This window comes from Hordeum vulgare, chromosome 5H (assembly GCF_904849725.1).
Source record: "Hordeum vulgare subsp. vulgare chromosome 5H, MorexV3_pseudomolecules_assembly, whole genome shotgun sequence".
In the NCBI taxonomy this organism is placed as follows: Eukaryota; Viridiplantae; Streptophyta; class Magnoliopsida; order Poales; family Poaceae; genus Hordeum; species Hordeum vulgare.
The window spans coordinates 212,241,806-212,262,708 of NC_058522.1; positions in this window are offsets into that span (position 1 = coordinate 212,241,806).

Below are 20,903 nucleotides of genomic sequence, written 5' to 3' on the forward strand. Positions count from 1 at the left end.
TCAAGAGCTCTAAGTATCTTCTTGATGATGAATTTGTCGGTCATCTCTTCGCTTCCTAAGCCGACAATCTCATTGGTGATTAGAGCTAGCCTAGAGTACATTCAACGACACCTTCACCATACTTCTGTGACAGAATCAGTACCTTCGTGCATATCGACCAAAGTATCCCAAATTTCTTTTGCATTCTCAAGGCGGCTGATTTTGTTGAATACTTTGGGGCATAGTCAGTTGAAGATGATGTCGCATGCTTGAGCATTGAGTTGCCACATCTTAAGTTCATCAGCCATCGCATCACGATCAGGTTCATGCCCTTCTCCAAAGAAGTTACCTTGCACATCAACACGAATAACAACCCAAACGTGAGGATTAAGGCCAAGAATATGCATCTACATCTTATGCTTCCAACTAGCAAAATTAGTGCCATCAAAATATGGACCTCTACAGTGATAATTTCCCTCACTGGATGCCATACGCTCCTAGGTTGTGAAACCAATGCAATGGAAAATAAAGCTCAGATACCACTTGTAGGATTGAAAGTATGTCTAGAGGGGGGTGATTAGACTATTTGACAAGATAAATTTTCGCCTTTTCCCAATTTTAGTTGAGAGGTAGCTTTGGCAGTTATAGCAGGTCAAGTACACCCTACACATGCAGTTCTAAGAGTGTAGGAGCGAAAAGTAAAACGTGCAAGTGTAAAGTAAAGGAGTAAGATAGGAGATCAAACGCATGAGGTTTACACGGCGATTTTTGGCATGGTTCTGATACGTGGTGCTATCGTACGTCCATGTTAGTGGAGACTTCAACCCACGGAGGGTAACGTCTTCAAGAGTCCACGGAGAGCTCCACCCACAAGGGGTCCATGAACGAGCGGCCTTGTCTATTCCACCACGGCTTCTGTCCAAACAGGACTAGCCTTACTCATGGTAGATCTTCACGAAGTAGGCGATCTCCTTGCCCTTACAAACATCTTGGTTCAACTCCACAACACGGAGTAGGAGGCTCCCAAGCGACACCTAACCAATCTAGGAGGCACCACCCTCCAAAAGGTAATAGATGTGGTAGACCAATGAAATCCTTGCTCTTGTGCTTCTAAAGATAGTCTCCTCAACACAAAATCCCTCTCACGGAATATAGTTGGGTAGGAGAGATTGATTTGGTGGGCAATTTGGGGAGGCTAGAGATCAACTTTCAAATGATTGGATCAGAATATCTTGGTCTCAACACATGAGTAGGTGGTTCTCTCTCAGAAAATGGATCTGGCAATAAAGTGTGTGTTCCGAGTGCTTCTCCCACGAGTGAGAGGTGGGTAAGGGGTATATATAGGTAGCACTTATAATCCAGCCGTTACACCTGAAGTGGAAAATTCGGTGACACCGAAGTCATAAACTCGATGGTACCGATTCACACAAAGGCAGTAACTTTTGAATCTCGGTGGGACCGATATACACAAGTCGGTGGCACTGAAAAGGTGGCTAACGGCCAGATGGACAAACTAAGTGGCACCGATACTCAAACTCAAAAATTCCGATTTTGTGTACCGAGGCAACAGAAAGTTGGTCACCCTGAACTCACTAGCACCAATATGGATTCGGTTGAACCGATTTGGTGGAAATGGCTAGGGTTTGTGTCTGAGGTCAAACTCGGTGGGTCCGAAATATGAAAGTTGGTGACATCGAATTTGAGTATGTGGAATTTGACAGAATGGTTATGTGGGAAAACCACTGAGTATTTTGGTGACTAACTTTGAGCACTTGAGCACTTAATTCATTTTACTACCTCACCCCCTTTTAATAGTATTGACTTTCCTATGGACTCAAAATTGATTTCTCACAAGTATAAAATGAAGAGTCTTCTAGCTTGAAGCTTGAGCCAATCTTATTCCTTTCTTGCATCAAGGGGCATCTCCACATAAGCTTTTAGCAATAGCATATTTTGAACTTTTCTGAAATATACTTGGAAAACATATTATTCTAATGATGCATATGTTGTGATCAATTATCAAAACCACCCTAGGCAGCAATTGTTCTTTCAATGAGGAACATGGGGTAGAGCGCCAACGCCTTTCTCCTCGGGTCGACGACAATACTCATGAATGGATATGCAGATCAGGAGCTCAATGCTAGTGTTACTGCCGTTACAACCATCTTTACCATGGAGTTATTCTTCATCAGGAAAATCAGAACTCCAACTCCAAGGGCAACAAGTAGTATCCAAGAAGTCTAAGGCTTTGGAAGAAGATGATTTGGCCAATAAAAAACATGTAATAACTGGAGTGTGTATACAATGTCTAGTACATGTGAGTGAGATGGGAAGGATTTAAGTACTTGAAGCAATGTGAGGATTATAGCACTGACAACAAGAATGATAAAAGTAATAGAAAATACTTCAGACTACTAAAACAAAATCATATTATCAAATAGTAGAGATAATCAAGTTTGTTTAAACTCAAAAAGAAAATGCTCATCAACAGAACAACAAGTTGCTATGTTTCAAAATAACAAGAATGGGCATGCAAGTACATAGGAGGTGTAAAACAACTTCTTTTTAATGTTTCAACATTAAAACTGGCAAGGAGGAACTTGTAGGTACAGAGATGAAATACTACTCAAAATGAAAAATGAATGTCCGTTGTAGAAGGGATCCAGGCAATCGAGTAATAGGTAAAATCATGATAACATGAAAAATGAGGAATACACAAAAATTTTATTGTTAATGGCACTAACAGGCTTAGAGTTTTTCACATCGTTATTGATGGACTACATGTTTGACTCCTCATGGAGATTTCTTCTTCACTAAATCGGAATGATTTAGTCACATTAAACATATTTTACAACAACACTTAAAACTTTTAAAAGGGTTGCAAGCATGTCGCTGAAGAATCAAAAAACCATTGGAGTTTTCCATAACCTAGAAATATATGTGCTATCAAGAATAGACTCTACATCAATTGTGTCTTCTGGATTACCCATTTATATTTCTAGTGAGAGAAGCTTTGGTGAGTAAACTGTAAATAAGGTAGAACATTGAAATTGTTCTTGGGATCATTATACATGACAAATGACATGAGAGTAGTTGTACCTTCTTCATTCTATCTATGTTTGTAAGTTGTATGATTTAGAATACATTCGTTATTTAATTATTGATTTACATGAGAACAAGAAGATTATTAGTATTGATTTTCCTTGTATTGTAACCACCATTAGAAGTGCCCCCAACCATTGTTATATTCTTGAATTGCACTTTCCTGCTACTCACAGGCACACCAATTCGCTTGAAACTAAAATTTTACCATCCAAGAGTGTAACAAGAGATCCAAAATACACACACAACAGTGTGGAATCACCAGCAAGCACATGCATGGATCGAATATAGGAAGTGATGATTGAGGAGTGAGGTCGAGGACCTCGAGCCAGGATGCCACTAGGACCCGAGTTTGAGCGTCGGACCACCTGAGGACGACTCGCGATGGGCTGTCGACAACAGCTGCTCCGGAGCTCAGCAGTGCATGGCAGCGGAGAGCTAGGGAAACATGGCGTGTTATACGTGGAGTGGACGAGCTCATTAGGGAGGTTTCAGATGTGGCACTCGTCTTGAGAAGAAGTGGTGACGGCTCCTCGCGTCCTTCCGAGATGGCGTGGCTCCTGCATAGACGGAAGCGACGATCAGCGCCACACTAGTGGCGGCTCACATATCATTGACACATGGGACGTACCCATGATGTGTGGTGGTTGTAGTCCCATGGCGTCCCCTGGCGGTGCAGTGCTGACACTCGTGCGACTCACTTGAGGACGGGAACAAAGGAGGTGCGCAGAGAGGCTGGCGTCCAGAGCGGCGACAGACAAGTGATGGACGGGGAGGCGTGTGTCGGGCGATAGGGACAAGGTGAGAGGCATATGAGAGGAGTTGTTGATCCTGGACTCCCCATCGCCATGCCCGAGTCGAGGACAATGGGGGGTCGGGAGAGATATGGGATTAGGAGTGTAGAGGTTTGGGCGAGAGACGTGGCGACGTGAGGGCATGGGCGACGGTAGTTTCTTTTTGCTAAACGCTTTTGGTAGCGTGGTTAAAGCATGGTTTGTGTTAACCATGGAAACAACATGGAGCATAGGATTGCAGGCTGAGAACGGTGGAGATGAATTAGATATGCCTCCTGTGCGAATTTTTGGCTCTCGGAGCATATGCTCCCTAATGAACAGTAAAATCAAAATAAATACTCCCTCCGTTCGGAATTTCTTGTCACAAAATGGATACAAATGAATGCATCTAGAACTAAATATATCTAGATACATTCATTCCCATGACAAGTATTTCCGGACGAAGGGAGTAGTAAATAAATTCTAAAAAAATTGAATTATTTTGTACATGTTCATACTAGTGTGGCAACTGTGCTTGCCAGTTTTCATTCCATATGGTATAGCAGTGTTTCGTCGGTAAAAAAACAAAATTAAGTGTGACATTTGGAGGTAACATTTGACGTTTGACTTGGTTTTCTTTGCACATGTCAAAATACGTAAGTTTTTCACCAGCAAATTTGCATGTATCATTCGGGTGTGACAACAAACACATCTTTTTTTTTCATTTTTTTACATTTGTAGAATTCATTTTTGATAAGAAGGAGCATGTGCTCATTAGAGCCAACTTGAATATCCGAGTACTACATGCATGTTTGGGACTCCTCTACTTCAAAAACTTCAGCTCTGCTCTAAAAATATATGCCAAACGGGGTAGCTCCATGATATACAGCTCCAAAAAAACTAGAATCTGGGATCCAATTTCTTGTTTTTTATGAAGCTCTCTAGAAGGTGCTCCTTAAAATTGTAGAAGCTGGAGTTGGAGCTAAATTACCCACCAGTGCCACGAGTAAGTGGATACCCCTTAATTTCCTCCCTCTCATCCAATTAAATAGATCATTTCAAGTAATTTTTTCATTCGTGAAGTTGGAGCTGGATAAAAGCAGTTCCACTCCACTAAAGGGAAGCACTAGGGATCAGACTACTAATCGATGCTTCCTATCAGACCAGTGCTAAGCCATAGGATGGGATATAATATGGCCGTTGGATCTACTACAAGGCCGTGCATGCTTCTTTTATTACTTCCTAATAACTGCTTCCGCTTAGCATGCACGACACCCTCGCTAACCACTCTCCTTTAGTTACGACTATCCTAAAACGTGAAGCCATCAGACTGCATACAATAGAAGTTTGATTTCAATTGTTCAGGAGATAAGTTTGATTCAATTCAACCTATAATGGTTTGATTCCAATTCACATAAAAAAGTGTGCTACATTTAAGAGACCATCCAGGGATGATACTTTGTTTTCTTTGAATGATTTATTTCTCACATATATGCTTCAATCAACTCAATAATTTGCTTCAACAAATAGCCAAAGTAGTTTTGATCAAATAGAAATACATTAGGAAATATGTTTCCATTGTAAATGTTTACTCTGTATCCCTAATGAAGCAGGAAACTGTTTCCAGCGACCAGAAAATTTGCTCCCACTAAAAGTTACATTTGCACCGATGGGCAACAATTGAATCTGCTTCCACTCAAACATAAAATGGTTTGCACGGGTGATAACCCACAAGTATAGGGGATCAATTGTTGCCTTTATTGATAAGTCAGAGTGTCGAACCCAACATGGAGCTAAAGGCAGGACAAATATTCCCTCAATTTCTATCGACCACCGATACAACTCTTCGCACACTTTACGTTCGCTTTACCTAGAAAAAGAATGAAACTAGAAGTAATTTGTAGGAGTGATAGGATAGGTTTGCAAGAAAAGAAAGAACACGTAAATAAGAACTAGGGGCTGCAAGAAAAAGAAACAATTATGTTAGTTTAACAAGTGTGGAAAAGTGGTGGTAGGAGTTCTGGAATTGTCCCTAAGCAATTGACTACGTTACTAGACCGATATCAAGTTTTATGTGGGAGAGGCCACTGCTAGCACGTCATCCCTTACTTGGAATTCTATGCACTTATGATTGGAACTATTAGCAAGCATCCGCAACTACTAATGTTCATGAAGGTAAAACCCAACCATAGCAATAGGATATATTGGTCCCCCTTCAATCCCGTATGCATAAATTTCTATGCTAGGATGAAGCTTCTGTCACCCTTGCCCTCCAATACATAGTCCTATAAACATACTACTAACCCTATGGTGTGATCCATGCGCGCGCTCAGATGATGGGCACCAAAGGACAGCAACATAACCACACGCTAATTAAACCAATCATTGCAATTCATCAATCACCGATAGGACAACGAAAACCTACTCAGACATCATAGGATGGCAACACATCATTGGATAATAATATGAAGCATAAAGCACCATGTTCAAGTAGAGGGTACAACGGGTTGCGGGAGAGTGGACCGCTGAATATAGATGGGGGAAGGTGATGGAGGTGTTGGCGAAGATGACGGAGGTGTTGGTGTAGATCGCCGTCACACGATGATGTCTCGGGCGGCGTTCCGGCGCCGCCGGGAGAGAGGGGGAGAGAGCCCCCTTCTTCTTCTTCTTCCATGACCTCCTCCCTAGATGGGAAAAGGGTTTCTCCTCTGGTCCATGGTCTCCATGGCGGCGGAGGGTCGAGAGCCCCATCGAGATTGGATCTCTCTCTGTGTCCTGTTTATGCGCTCCCAGATTCTGGCTTTGACCGTTTCTTAAATTCCCGGAGATCCTTAACTTCGATTGGGATGAAATTTTAACACGATTTTCTTCCGGATATTAGCTTTATTGCGGCGAAAGAAGGGCCCCAACCGCCTTAGGGATTGATCACAAGCCTGCCTGCCGCACCCTAGGGGGGGTGCCTCCTGGGCTTGTGACCTCCTCGGTCATCGTTTTGCGTAGATTCTTCTTCCCAAAAATCATAAATATTCCAAAAAACATCCCCGTAGGTTTTTTATTGCGTTTGGACTTTGTTTGGTATGGATATTCTGTGAAACAAAAAACATGCAACAAACACGAACTGGCACTTGGCACTGGATCAATATGTTAGTCTCAAAAATAGTATAAAAAAGTTGCCAAAATTATATGAAAGTTGTAGAATATTGGCATTAAACAATCAAAAATTATAGATACGACGGAGACGTATCAGCATCCCCAAGCTTAATTCCTGCTCGTCCTTGAGTAGGTAAATGATAAAAAAGATAATTTTTATGTGGAATGCTACCTAGCGTATTCTTGATCATTTAATTTAATCATGTCATGAATACTAAAACACGAGTGATTCGAAGCAATAGTCTATCATTTGACATAAGGACAATAATATTTCAAGCATACTAACAAAGCAATGATGTCTTCTAAAAATATCATCGCCAAAAAAAGTTATCCCTACAAAATCATATAGTTTGGCTATGCTCCATCTTCCCCAGACAATGTATTTAAATCATGCACAACCCCGGTTTTAGCCAAGCAATTGTTTCATACTTTAGTGTTCTCAAACTTTTTCAACTTTCACGCAATACATGAGCGTGAGCCATGGACATAGCACTATAGGTGGAATAGAATATGGTGGTTGTGGAGAAGACAAAAAGGAGGAGATAGTCTCACATCAACTAGGCGTATCAACGGGCTATGGAAATGTCCATCAATAGATATCAATGTGAGTGAGTAGGCATTGCCATGGAACAGATGCAAAAGAGCTAAAAGTGTATGAATGTTCAAAAAGAAACTAGTGGGTATGCATCCAACTCGCTTGCTGACGAAGACCTAGGGAAATTTGAGGAAGCCCATCATTTGAATATACAAGCCAAGTTCTATAATGAAAATTTCCCACTAGTATATGAAAGTGACAACATAGGAGACTCTCTATCATGAAGATCATGGTGCTACTTTGAAGCACAAGTGTGGTAAAGGATAGTAGCATTGTCCCTTCTCTCTTTTCTCTCATTTTTTTATTTTTTTCTATTTTTTGGTGGGCTTCTTTCGTCTATTTTTTTTATTTGGGCTTCATTGGCCTCTTTTATTACTTCCTCACATGGGACAATGCTCTAATAATGATGATCATCACACTTTTATTTACTTACAACTCGATATTTTGAACAAAATATGACTCTATATGAATGCCTCCGGCAGTGTACCGGGATGCAATGATCTAGCGTAGCAATGACATCAAAAAAAGGACAAGCCATGAAAATATCATGCTAGCTATCTTACGATCATGCAAAGCAATATGACATTGATGGTGCGTGTCATAATAGACGGGATGATGGAAGTTGCATGGCAATATATCTCGGAACGGCTATGGAAATGCCATAATAGGTAGGTATGGTGGCTGTTTTGAGGAAGCGTATATAGTGGGTGTAATGCACCGGCGAAAGTTGCGCGGTACTAGAGAGGCTAGCAATGGTGGAAGGGTGAGAGTGCGTATAATTCATGGACTAAACATTAGTCATTAAGAACTCACATACTTATTGCAAAAGTCTATTAGTCATCGAAACAAGGTACTACACGCATGCTCCTAGGGGAAGGGTTGGTAGGAGTTAACCATCGCGCGATCCCGACTTCCACACAAAGGATGATAATCAATAAATAAATCATGCTCCGACTTTGTCACATAACGGTTCACCATACGTGCATGCTAGGGGAATCACAAACCTTAACACAAGTATTTCTAAAAATACACACTTACTCACTAGCATGACTCTAATATCACATCTTCATGTCGCAAAACTATTGCAAGGAATCAAACATATCATATTCGGTGATCTACACGTTTTATGTAGGATTTTTGTGACTAACCATGTGAATGACCAACTCCTGTTAACTCTCTAAATAGGTATTAGTGAAGCATAAGAGTTTAATTCTTTCTTCAAAAGATATGCCCCGCTCTAACAAATATAAGTGAAGCAAAAGAGCATTCTACAAATGGTGTTTTTCTATGTGTGGGGGAAACAGGCAATCCAAACTTCAAATGATATAAGTGAAGCACACGAAGCATTCAATAAAGCCATACTCAAAAGATATAAGTGAAGTGCAAAGAGCATTCTATAAATCAACCAAGTACTATCTCATACTAGCATGGTGCATAAAATAAAAAGGAAAAATAAACACAAAAGACGCTCCAAGCATTTGCACATATCATGTGACGAATAAAAATATAGCTCCGAGTAAAATTACCGATAGATTGTAGACGAAAGAGGGGATGCCTTCCGGGGCATCTCCAAGCTTAGACACTTGAGTATTCCTTGAATATTACCTTGGGGTGCCTCGGTAATCCCCAAGCTTAGGCTCTGGCATCTCCTTATTCCTTCATCCATCGTGGTCTCACCCAAAACTTCAAAACTTCAATCACACAAAACTTAAACAGAAACTCGTGATATCATTAGCATAAGAAAACAAACCACCAACTTTTTAGGTATTGTAGTAAACTTAATTTCCATTTAGATTGATGTTATATTATTGTATTATCACTTCTCCATGGCTCGTACCCCCCGATACTAACCATTGTTCCATCAAAATAAGTAATCAACACAACAAAAACAGAATCTGACAGAAACGGAACAATCTGTAGCAATCTGTATATTTGGTATACCTATGGAACACCAAAAATTCTAAAACAGTATGACAATTAGGGAAATTTGCATATCAATCAGTAGAAAAAAGAATTAACTCAAAATCTTTATCTGTATAGGAATTAAAAATAATGTCGTGAGCACAAAATTTCTGCCTTTTTCGGCATGATCAAACAACTATCACCCAAACTAATCATAAAGGCTTTACTTGGCACATTATTTTTATAATACAATGGAATTGTACAAGGGGATAATTATTTTTGCGAGAAAATTCCATGAAAAATTCTACTTGGTTTCCATGAGCATGAACACAAGTGTTCAAGGTCGACCCTCACTTCCGCAATGCATCACCTTTCAATCGCTTCTCTTTTTGAAAACAATTTCAGTTCCCCTATATTTTTTTTTGTTTTTAAATTAAATAAAATCACTCAACATAAGTAAATGACTCTCTAAAACTTCTGAGTTGTCTCCCAGGAAGTGCTTTCTTTAAAGCCATTAAGCTAGGCATAAAGTGCTCAAGTAATGGATCCACCCGGATCCCAAGGTATATCAAAGCCAATTTTAATTAACAATGATTTGTAATTTAGTAGTGATCACAAGGTAACATATATCATGCAATGAAGAAGTCTAACTCTCTTCCTATGCATTGGCATGTCATAAAAGAACAATTCATGCACATCAAGTAAAGGCCAATACATAGCATAAGCAGTTTCTTGCAATTTTATCGTATTGGAAACATAGAGAGGTGGAGATGTAGTTCCTCTCTCATAATAATTGCAAGTAGGAGCAGCAAGCACATGCATATTATATTCATCAAAATCATCATGTGTAATAGTAGAAGGCAACCCATCTATGTAATACCTAATAAGAGCAAACTTCTCCGATATAGTGTAGTTGGGAGAGTTCAAAAAGATAATAGGACTATCATAAGTGGGTGCGATAGCAGCAATTTCATGTTTACCATAAGGAACTATGGAAAGTTCATATTCATAAGCATCATTCATATTGGCATCATGGCCACAAGCATAGCAAGCATCAAGTTCATCAAAAAGGGATATTTCAAACGAATCCAAGGGATCATAGCAATCAACATAGCATTCATCCTTCGGTAAGAACGAAGGGAAATTAAACAATGTATGAGTTGAAGTGTTACTTCCAATAGAAGGTGGGCACGGGTAGCTAGTCCGCTCTTCTTCTTTTTGTTCTTCGCTCTCCTCGTCATCTTTTTCATCTAATGAGCTCACAGTTTCAGCATTTTCTTCTTCCATAGTTTCCTGCAAAATATTAGTCTCTTCTTGGGCAGCGTAGAATTTCTCCATTAATCGATCAATATGGGCATTATATTCATAATTAGTATAACAATAACGAAGCATAACCAAATTTTCAGGTCGGTAAGCATCATCATCATTATCATCACACCTTTTAAACAGAGCTTCAATTTCATAAGCACCCATAAAAGCAACAAACTCTTCTATTTGTTCCACATCATGATAATCATATATACCATTAGCATAAGAAGCCAAGGTTTCATTGGCATTAAATTTAAAAGAAAAGGGAAGGTGTTTGGCCTTCATCCTAGAGTAACAAGTAATATTATATCTCGAGCATAGCTCCCAAGCATACCATTTCAACATATGAATTTGATCCCATAATAGTTTCCCTTTTTGAGTCAAGCGGTAATCCCTAAAGTATTCACGTTGATCCAACGTGTATCCCATTATATAATTTAATAGGGTTTTCTCAGGATTATTAAATAAGTGCATAATATTTTCCACATAACGAGCATCGCGGGTTTTAGGAGGTATTGATAAAACAAACAAGTCTAGGCACATAATACTCTGCCGTAATCTAGTTAGTGATAAAACAAACAAGCACACACAAGAATATTCACCCCACGCTATTGCTCCCCGGCAACGGCGCCAGAAAAAGTTCTTGATAACCCACAAGTATAGGGGATCAATTGTAGCCTTTCTCGATAAGTATGAGTGTCCAACCCAACGAGGAACTAAAGGTAGGACAAATATTCCCTCAAGTTCTATCGACCACCGATACAAGTCTAGGCACACTTTACGTTCTCTTTACCTAGAACAAGAATGAAACTAGAAGTACTTTGTAGGAGTGATAGGATAGGTTTGCAAGAAAATAAAGAACGTGTAAATAAGAATTATGGACTGCAAGAAAAAGAAACAATTACGTTAGTTTAACGAGTGTGGAAAAGTGGTGGTAGGAGTTGTGGAATTGTCCCTAAGCAATTGACTACGTTACTAGACAAATAGCAAATTTTATGTGGGAGAGGCCACTTCTAGCATGGCATCCCTTACTTGGAATTCTATGCACTTATGATTGGAACTATTAGCAAGCATCTGCAACTACTAACGTTCATTAAGGTAAAACCCAACCTTAGCAATAAGATATATTGGTCCCCCTTCAGTCCCGTATGCATCAATTTCTATGCTAGGCCGAAGCTTCTATCACCCTTGCCCTCCAATACATAGTCCTATCAACATACTACTAACCCTATGGTTTGATCCACGCGCGCGCTCATATAATGGGCACCAAAGGACAGCAACATAATCACAAGCAAATTAAACCAATCATAGAAATTCATCAATCACCGATAGGACAACGAAAATCTACTCAGACATCATAGGATGGCAACACATCATTGGATAATAATATGAAGCATAAAGCACCATGTTCAAGTAGAGTGTACAACGGGTTGCGGCAGAGTGGACCGCTGAATATAGATGGGGGAAGGTGATGGAGGTGTTGGTGAAGATGACGGAGCTGTTGGTGTAGATCGCCGTCACATGATGATGTCCCGGGCGGCGTTCCGGCACCGCCGGGAAAGATGGGGAGAGAGCCCCCCTTCTTCTTCTTCTTCTTCTTCCTTGACCTCCTCCCTAGATGGGAGAAGGGTTTCCCCTCTGGTCCATGGTCTCCATGGCGGCGGAGGGGCGAGAGCCCCTCCGAGATTTGATCTCTCTCTCTGTGTCCTTTTGTTTTTGAGCTCCCAGATTCTGGCTTTCACCGTGTCTAAAATTCCCAGAGATCCGTAACTCCGATTGGGCTGAAATTTGAACATGTTTTTCTTCTGGATATTAGCTTTCTTGCGGCGAATGAGGGCCACAACCGCCTTAGGGATTGGTCACAAGCCTGCCAGCCGCGCCCTAGGGGGGCATGCCTCCTGGGCTTGTGACCTCCGCGGGCATCGTTTCGTGTAGATAATTCTTCCCAAAAATCATAAATATTCCAAAAAATCCCTGTAGGTTATTTATTGTGTTTGGACTTCGTTTGGTATGGATATTCTGCAAAACAAAAAACATGCAACAAACAGGAACTGGCACTGGGCACTGGATCAATATGTTAGTCCCAAAAATAATATAAAAAGTTGCCAAAAGTATATGAAAGTTGTAGAATATTGGCATGAAACAATCAAAAATATATAGATACGACGGAGTCGTATCAACGGTAGCAACTGATCATTTTCAAACTAACAAAAGTTTGCTTCTAAAGAAAAAGGAATCTGCTTCCATGGTCATAAAAGCCTATCATCGATTCTTTGTCCTCTAGAAGCAGATCATGCCGAGGAGGCGCCTCTGTTTAACCCCTTGGCGATCGTCCCATACCAACAACCTGCGATGCAGAAAACAAACCTGGTTGTTGGTGCTGCAAGGGTTTTTTATGGTCCACCGCTGCCACGTGTGATTTCCTAGGCGAGGTCATTTGAATCTCTTATGGGCACGACATGTACTATGCATGTCCCTCACCATATTCAGATACCACGAGTGCTGCCGATCGTGATCCCCAAGCGACCATGGTCGTGTGCTCTTGATGACGAGGCTGCACGACCAAGCTTGGCGCCCATCGAGATCACCCCTGCTCCTTCCACTGAGGTAACACGTGACATCTCTCTTCCAACAACAGAGGAGTTCGCTTTTCGTTCACCTGCTGTTAAGAAGAAAGGGCCTCGTAAGCAGGCCACACCCATCGTCGACTCCTTGGTTCGCCGCTGCACGAGGGGTTCTATCAAGCGAGATGGCTTCAAACCAGTGCTGCAGGAACTCCCAATGCATGTTCCCAAGAAGAGGAAGCCCAAGGACAAGGCTATGGACGACCCAGTGGGTGAACAATCAGCTCAAGAGGAGGTACGACCAGCAACGCCAATCCCTGTACAACAAGCAACTGGTCAAAAGCTTGGGATCGCTGCTGAGAAGCTTTCTGTGGATCGTCTTATGGAGGATCCTGCTGCATCCAAGACCCCATCTACTGATGTTTAAATCAATATTGTTATTGCTCTGTTTTGCTGGTTGTTCGGTTTATCAGACAACTGCTTGTCCTTTGTTACAGTGTTCTGAACCTTGGTTGTGTGGGTTATTATGTAACTCCACTTTTGCTATATCTCTTAGTTCTCATGGATAGTAGATCTACGCGAAGTTGTTGTGTTCTCAACTCGAATGTGCGTGGCCTCAATTCTGATCATAGACAGAGAGCTGTTCTTAACAAAATCGATAAAAGCTTGGCCTCCATAGTATGTTTACAGGTTACCAAAATGCAACACATTGACTTTCGATCAGCAAGAAGCTGTTGTCCTAAAAGATTTGACCAGTTTGCATACTCACCCTCTCGTGGTGCCTCTGGTGGGCTGATCACTTTGTGGAACTCCTCTGTTCTTACTAGTACCTTAGTTGAGTGCCAGCCTTTTGGCCATATTATCCCCTTCACATCCAATCATTCTGCAAAATCTTGGACCCTGGTAAATGGCTATGGCCCTTGTCAGGGTGAGGCTAGAGATCTTTTTGTCAGCTCGTTATTTAATCTCAACATCCTTGTTGATGCCAATTGGTTACTGCTTGGGGATTCTAATTTTACTAGATCACCATCTAATAGAAACCTTCCTGGGGCTGATGTGAATGACATGTTCATCTTCAATTAGATCATTGGTCACCTACGTCTACTTGAATTGCCTATTAAGGGCAGATCTTTCACCTGGTCCAATATGCAAGATTCACCTCTGCTAGAACAATTGGATTGGTTCCTTACATCTGCTACTTGGATCTCATCATATCCACTGACACAAGTCCTCCCTTTGGCTAAAACTGCATCTGACCATGTCCCGTGTGTAGTTACAGTTAACACTTCCATCCCAAAATGCAATCTCTTTCGATTTGAAAACTATTGGGTTGAGATGGATGGTTTCATGGATTATGTCAAGGACTCTTGGAAAATTTCATGCAGGAAAGGACATATCACTGCCATCATCATGGACAAGTTGAAGCACCTACGACAGGCCCTAAAGAAATGGCAAACCAACCTCTCTGAGCTCAAGCTTCTTATTGATAGGTGCAACCAGGTTGTGCTTTGCCTTGATGATCTGGAAGAGCTAAGACCCCTATACCTAAAGCTAATTTCGGGGTGATTGTAAAGTTGCATTTGGATCATCTCTTGCACCTGCAGTTTCTTTACTGGAAAAAGAGCTACAATTCGTTTCATCAAAGTTGGAGAAGAGAACACTAAATTTTTCCATGCCATGGCAACTAAAAGATATAGAAAAATTTCATTTCATCTCTTAAGCTGAATGATGGTTCTATCATCTCTAATCATGAGCAAATTGTTGGATGTTTCTGGACTTCTTCCAAGGATAGGATGGACTCCTCTCAGGGTATTAATATGGCTTTTGACCTACAGTCCCTAATTCAGAAGGTGGATGTGCTGGATGAGCTAACAGAACCTTTTACCAAGTCAGAAATGGATCAGACAGTGCAAGAAATGCCCACTGACAAGGCCCCTGGTCCTGATGGCTTCAATGGCCTATTTTTTAAGAAATGCTGGTCTATAATCTGCCCGGAATTTTATCAACTTGCAGCTGATTTCCATGCTGGCATTGCCAAGCTTGAAAACATGAACTCATCCTATATAACTTTGATACCCAAGAAGAGCTCCCCTGAGTAGGTTGGTGATTTTAGGCCTATCTCTCTCACAGGGATGGGCCTTAAGTTTTTGTTAAAATGGTACCAACAGAGTGCAACTGCAAGTTATGAACTGCATACACAAAAATCAGTATGGCTTTATCAAATCCAGAACCATCCAAGATTGTGTGGGCTGGACACTAGAGTATTTGCACCAATGTCATCAGTCCAAGCAACCTATTGTCATCCTCAAACTGGAGTTTGAAAAGGCTTTTGATTCTGTGGAACATGAGTTCATTTTTCAGATTCTCAGATATAAGGGTTTTAATGATAGACGGCTCCTATGGGTGCAACAGCTGCTCACTTCTGGCTCCTCCTCTGTACTTCCAAATGGAGTTCCTGGAAGGAAGTTCATGTGTAAGAAAGGGGTCAGACAGGGAGACCCCATGTCCCATCTTCTCTTTTCAATTGCTGTAGATTTCCTTCAAACTTTGGTCAATAAGCTCTTGGAGGATGGCCTCGTTCAATTGCTAATTCCCTGTCATGATAGAGACTTCCCCATAGTACAGTATGCTGATGATACTCTCATCATTCTACCTGCAGAAGAATCTCAGTTGCTTGAATTCAAAAAAATGCTACTTCTGTTCTCCCAATGCACTTGTCTTCACGTGAATTATCACAAGTCTGCTCTGCTCCCCATCAACATAGATCAAGGACAGCTCCAAAGGTTAGCTAATGCTATTGGTTGCAAGGTCGGTTCCTTGCCATTCACCTATCTTGGTTTACCTGTAGGAACAACCAAACCAAGGATAATAGATCTCATGCCCTTAGTGGATAATATGGAAAGAAGACTCAGTGCTAGTTCATCCTTCCTGGCTCAGGGGGGCCGTTTACAATATTTGAACTCAGCTCTGTCTTCGGTCCCTATCTTCTTTCTCTGCAGCTTAGATGTTCCTCCATGGATCCTTAAGCAGCTAAAGCGGATCCAACGACAATGTTTATGGAGAAAGAATGGTCAAGATCATGCCCCCTCTCTTGCTGCCTAGGACCTTGAATGCAGACCTAAGATGAAGGGTGGGTTGGGGATCACGAATCTTGCTGTCCAGAATGAGGCCGTGCTACTCCAACATGTAGACAAATTCCTGAACAAAGCTGATATACCCTGGGTCAAGCTAATTTGGAACACATACTACCATAACCTGGTTCCCCAAGGTACCTCACTTTGTGGTTCCTTTCGATGGGAAGACATCTGCAAGCATGTGGATAATTTCAGAACTTTGACATATGTTTAACCCAATAGAGGTGATAAATTCTTGTTTGGGTCTGATTCCTAGTTGATTGGAGATTCTATCAGACCTCTGGCTTCTAGGTTCCAGAGACTTTTCTCTTTTGTTATTGATTCTTTTTGCACTGCTGAGGAAGTTTTCCATGCTTTCCAAGAGAATAATATGCTTTCCATGTTTCACTTACCTCTCTCTGAACAAGCCTATCGAGAACTAGATACTGTCAACACTGTGCTTCAGGACATTGCTATAAACCAAAATGTTGATGATGTCTGGCTCTGGAGTGAAGATTATAAAGCTTACACTGCCAAGAAGTATTATCTCCATATCCACCAACCCATCACACCAAACCCCTTGCTCAGCTGGATCCAGAAGAGCTGCTGCACTATGAAAATTAAGACATTTGCCTGGTTGCTGATCATGGACAGACTTAACACTCAAGATATGCTGGAGAGGCGTCACTTGAATGTGTCTAATTCAAATCTATGTGTTCTATGCCATGCTAGGACCAACGAGGACATAGATCATCTGTTTTTTAACTGTCTTTTCAGTACAAGGATCTGGAATTATCTTCAAATATCATGAAAAGGAAATTCCATGTGGACTACTTCTTTAGCTGCAAGAAGAGACTTTCATCATCCCTTCATTGCTTGCTGGAACATCTGGACTGTGAGAAATGCTAAAGTTTTCCATCATCAGCAACCCAGGTTCAGAAAATGGAGGTCTAGCTTTATTCATGATATTTATCTCCTAGCTCACAAGATTAAACCTAGTTTTAGGGATGATCTTCTTAGATGGATAGCATTTTTACCTCCTTGAGCACTACTGGAAAACAATAATTTGCCATCAGCCAGGGCTTTGCCGTCTGCTGGCTCATGGAAAAGACCCTCTTTGCCGTCAGCTGACCTAGAGCGGACGGTAAAGGGCTCACTGATGGTGAAAAGGATATTTGCCATCGGCCATGGCTTTGTCGTCCGTCAACGGACGACAAAGGTAGTGAAGGCACACAACACACCTTTCAACCCCACCTCTCCTCTCTCTCCACCCCACCCCGCCCCACCCCACCCCTTTGTCGTCAGCCTAACTAACTTTGTCGTGTGCGGCAGACGGCAAAGGGGATGGACACCCTAAAGTTAACGGTCGTCCTGCCCACCCGCGCGCTCCCCACTCTCTCACCCCTCTCTCATCACCACAACCTCCACCCCAAGTGCCGCTGACGCCACCCCACCCCAGCGCCGCCGCCCCACCCCAACACCGCCGCCCCACCCCAGCACCGTCGCCCCACCCCAGAACCCTGGTTAGTTCATGAATATTATATACTTAGCTTGTTTTCTTCTAAAATGGGATAATTAGCCCATTTAGCTCCAAAAAGACATAATTAGGTAATTTAGCTCCAACAAGAGGAGGAGAGGAGAAGAAATAGGAAAAATGAAAAGAAATAAGAAGAAGAAGAAAAAGAAGAAGAGAAGAAGGAGAAGGAGGAGGAGGACAAGGACAAGGACCTTCTAGTCCTTCTCCTCCTCCTCCTCCTCCTCCTTCTCCTCCTTCTCCTCCTTCTTCTTGATTTCTTCTTCTTCTCCTCCTCCTCCTCTTTCTTCTCCTCTTTCATATTATCCTTGCTTTAATTTCCCCAACACTGACATAATTAGCCCATTTAGCTCCAAAATATAATAATAAGCTCAAAATGGCATAAGAACCTTGGTTAGCTCATGAATATTATATACTTAGCTTGTTTTCCTCTAAAATGGGATAATTAGCCCATTTAGCTCCAAAAGGACATAATTAGGTAATTTAGCTCCAACAAGAGGAGAATAGGAGAAGAAATAGGAAAAATGAAAAGAAAGAAAGAAAGAAGAAGAAGAAGAAGCAGAAGAAGAAGAGAAGAAGGAGGAGGAGGACGAGGAGGCCAAGGACCTTCTAGTCCTTCTCCTCCTTCTTCTTGATTTCTTCTTCTTCTCCTCCTCCTCCTCTTTCTTCTCCTCTTTCATATTATCCTTGCTTTAATTAACCCAACAATGACAGAATTAGCCAATTTAGCTCCAAAATACCATAATAAGCTCAAAATGGCATAAGAACCTTGGTTAGCTCATGAATATTATATACTTAGCTTGTTTTCCTCTGAAATGGGATAATTAGCCCATTTAGCTCCAAAAAGACAGAATTAGGTAATTTTGCTCCAACAAGAGGAGAAGAGGAGAAGAAATAGGCAAAATGAAAAGAAAGAAGAAGAAGAAGAAGAAGAAGAAGAAGAAGGAGAGAAGAAGGAGAAGGAGGAGGAGGAGGAGGAGAAGGAGAAGGCCAAGGACCATCTAGTCCTTCTCCTCCTCCTCCTTATCCTCCTTCTCCTCCTTCTTCTTGATTTCTTCTTCTTCTCCTCCTCCTCCTCTTTCTTCTCCTCTTTCATATTATCCTTGCTTTAATTTCCCCAACAATGTCATAATTAGCCCATTTAGCTCCAAAATACCATAATAAGCTCAAAATGGCATAAGAACCTTGGTTAGCTCATGAATATTATATACTTAGCTTGTTTTCCTCTAAAATGGGATAATTAACCCATTTAGCTCCAAAAAGACATAATTAGGTAATTTAGCTCCAACAAGGTGAGAAGAGGAGAAGAAATAGGCAAAATGAAAAGAAAGAAGAAGAAGAAGAAGAAGAAGAGAAGAAGGAGAAGGAGGAGGAGGAGGAGGAGGAGGAGGAGAAGGCCAAGGACCTTCTAGTCCTTCTCCTCCTCCTCCTTCTTGATTTCTTCTTCTTCTCCTCCTCCTCCTCTTTCTTCTCCTATTTCATATTATCCTTGCCTTTATTAACTCAACAATGACATAATTATCCCATTTAGCTCCAAAATGCCATAATAAGTTCAAAATGGCATAAGAACCTTGGTTAGCTCATGAATATTGTATTCTTAGCTTGTTTGCCTCTAAAATGGGGTAATTAGCCCATATAGCTCCAAAAATACATAATTAGATAATTTAGCTCCAACAAGAGGAGAAGAGGAGAATAAATAGGAAAAATGAAAAGAATGAAAGAAGAAGAAGAAGAAGAGAAGAAAAATACCTTCTCCTCCTTCTCCTTCTCCTCCTCGTCCTCCTTCTCCTCCTTTTTGATTTCTTTTTATTCTCCTCCTCCTCCTCTTTCTTCTCCTCTTTCATATTATCCTTGCTTTAATTTCCCCAACAATGACATAATTTGCCCATTTAGCTCCAAAATGCCATAATAACCTCAAAATGGCATAAGAACCTTGGTTAGCTCATGAATATTATATACTTAGCTTGTTTTCCTCTAAAATGACATAATTGGAATATTTGTGTTGATCGGGTGGATTTACATGTGATAGTTGTCTCGCCGCTGTGAGGTATGCTTTGCGAAGACTTGCCTGTGCGTTGTACGAGCTCCCCCCTGCATTCGTGGGTCAGTACAAATTTCATCTCCTCCCTGCCTCTTCATTTACTGTGGCTCGGTTTCCGGATGAAACTTTCTACATTTAGGTAATTCAATTAATTTATCAGTATGTGTGACCAGTATGCGTCTCCCATTCGAAAGGGCGACATCTATAAATATGCATGTCTTTGCATATTTATAACCGCCATCCTTTCGAATTGTCCAACATTATCCATGGACAACCCGAGTATGTGTAGATTGGGTTCATTTTCCCGTATATTGTGCTCTGGATCCGATGCGGAATTTCATCAGTGCCTCCCCCGTTGTTCTCCGGATGCTCATCCTCTCTGTTTATTGCGGAGACGTGTATCAGGAGAACAGCGGGGAGGTGCTGCCGAAATTTTGTGTTGGATCTGGAGCAAAGCATGGCAAAACGAACCCAATCTACACATACTCGGGTGGGATTAGGACCTATCTTTACCTATTAGTGTGTAGGTTGCTTGGACGTAATAAAAAAGGTGAACCTGATTAACCGATGAATATAAATGCTAAATTATATATAAATATATTTCTTCTGTCTTTAGTAGCTACGCAAGATGAGTGATCGTGCGTGGATGTATACCGGTCACCCTAGTCAGAAAGAGATGACGAAAGAATGGTTTGTAAAAACAATGGAATTTGTGAAAGCCGCATTCGCAAATGGCCAGGAAAGAAACTATTGCCCCTGTCCTAGACGCGACAACTATAAAAAGACGACATAGGCTGTAATGATTGAACACCTGCAGAGGAGGGGTTTTAAGCCTAATTATA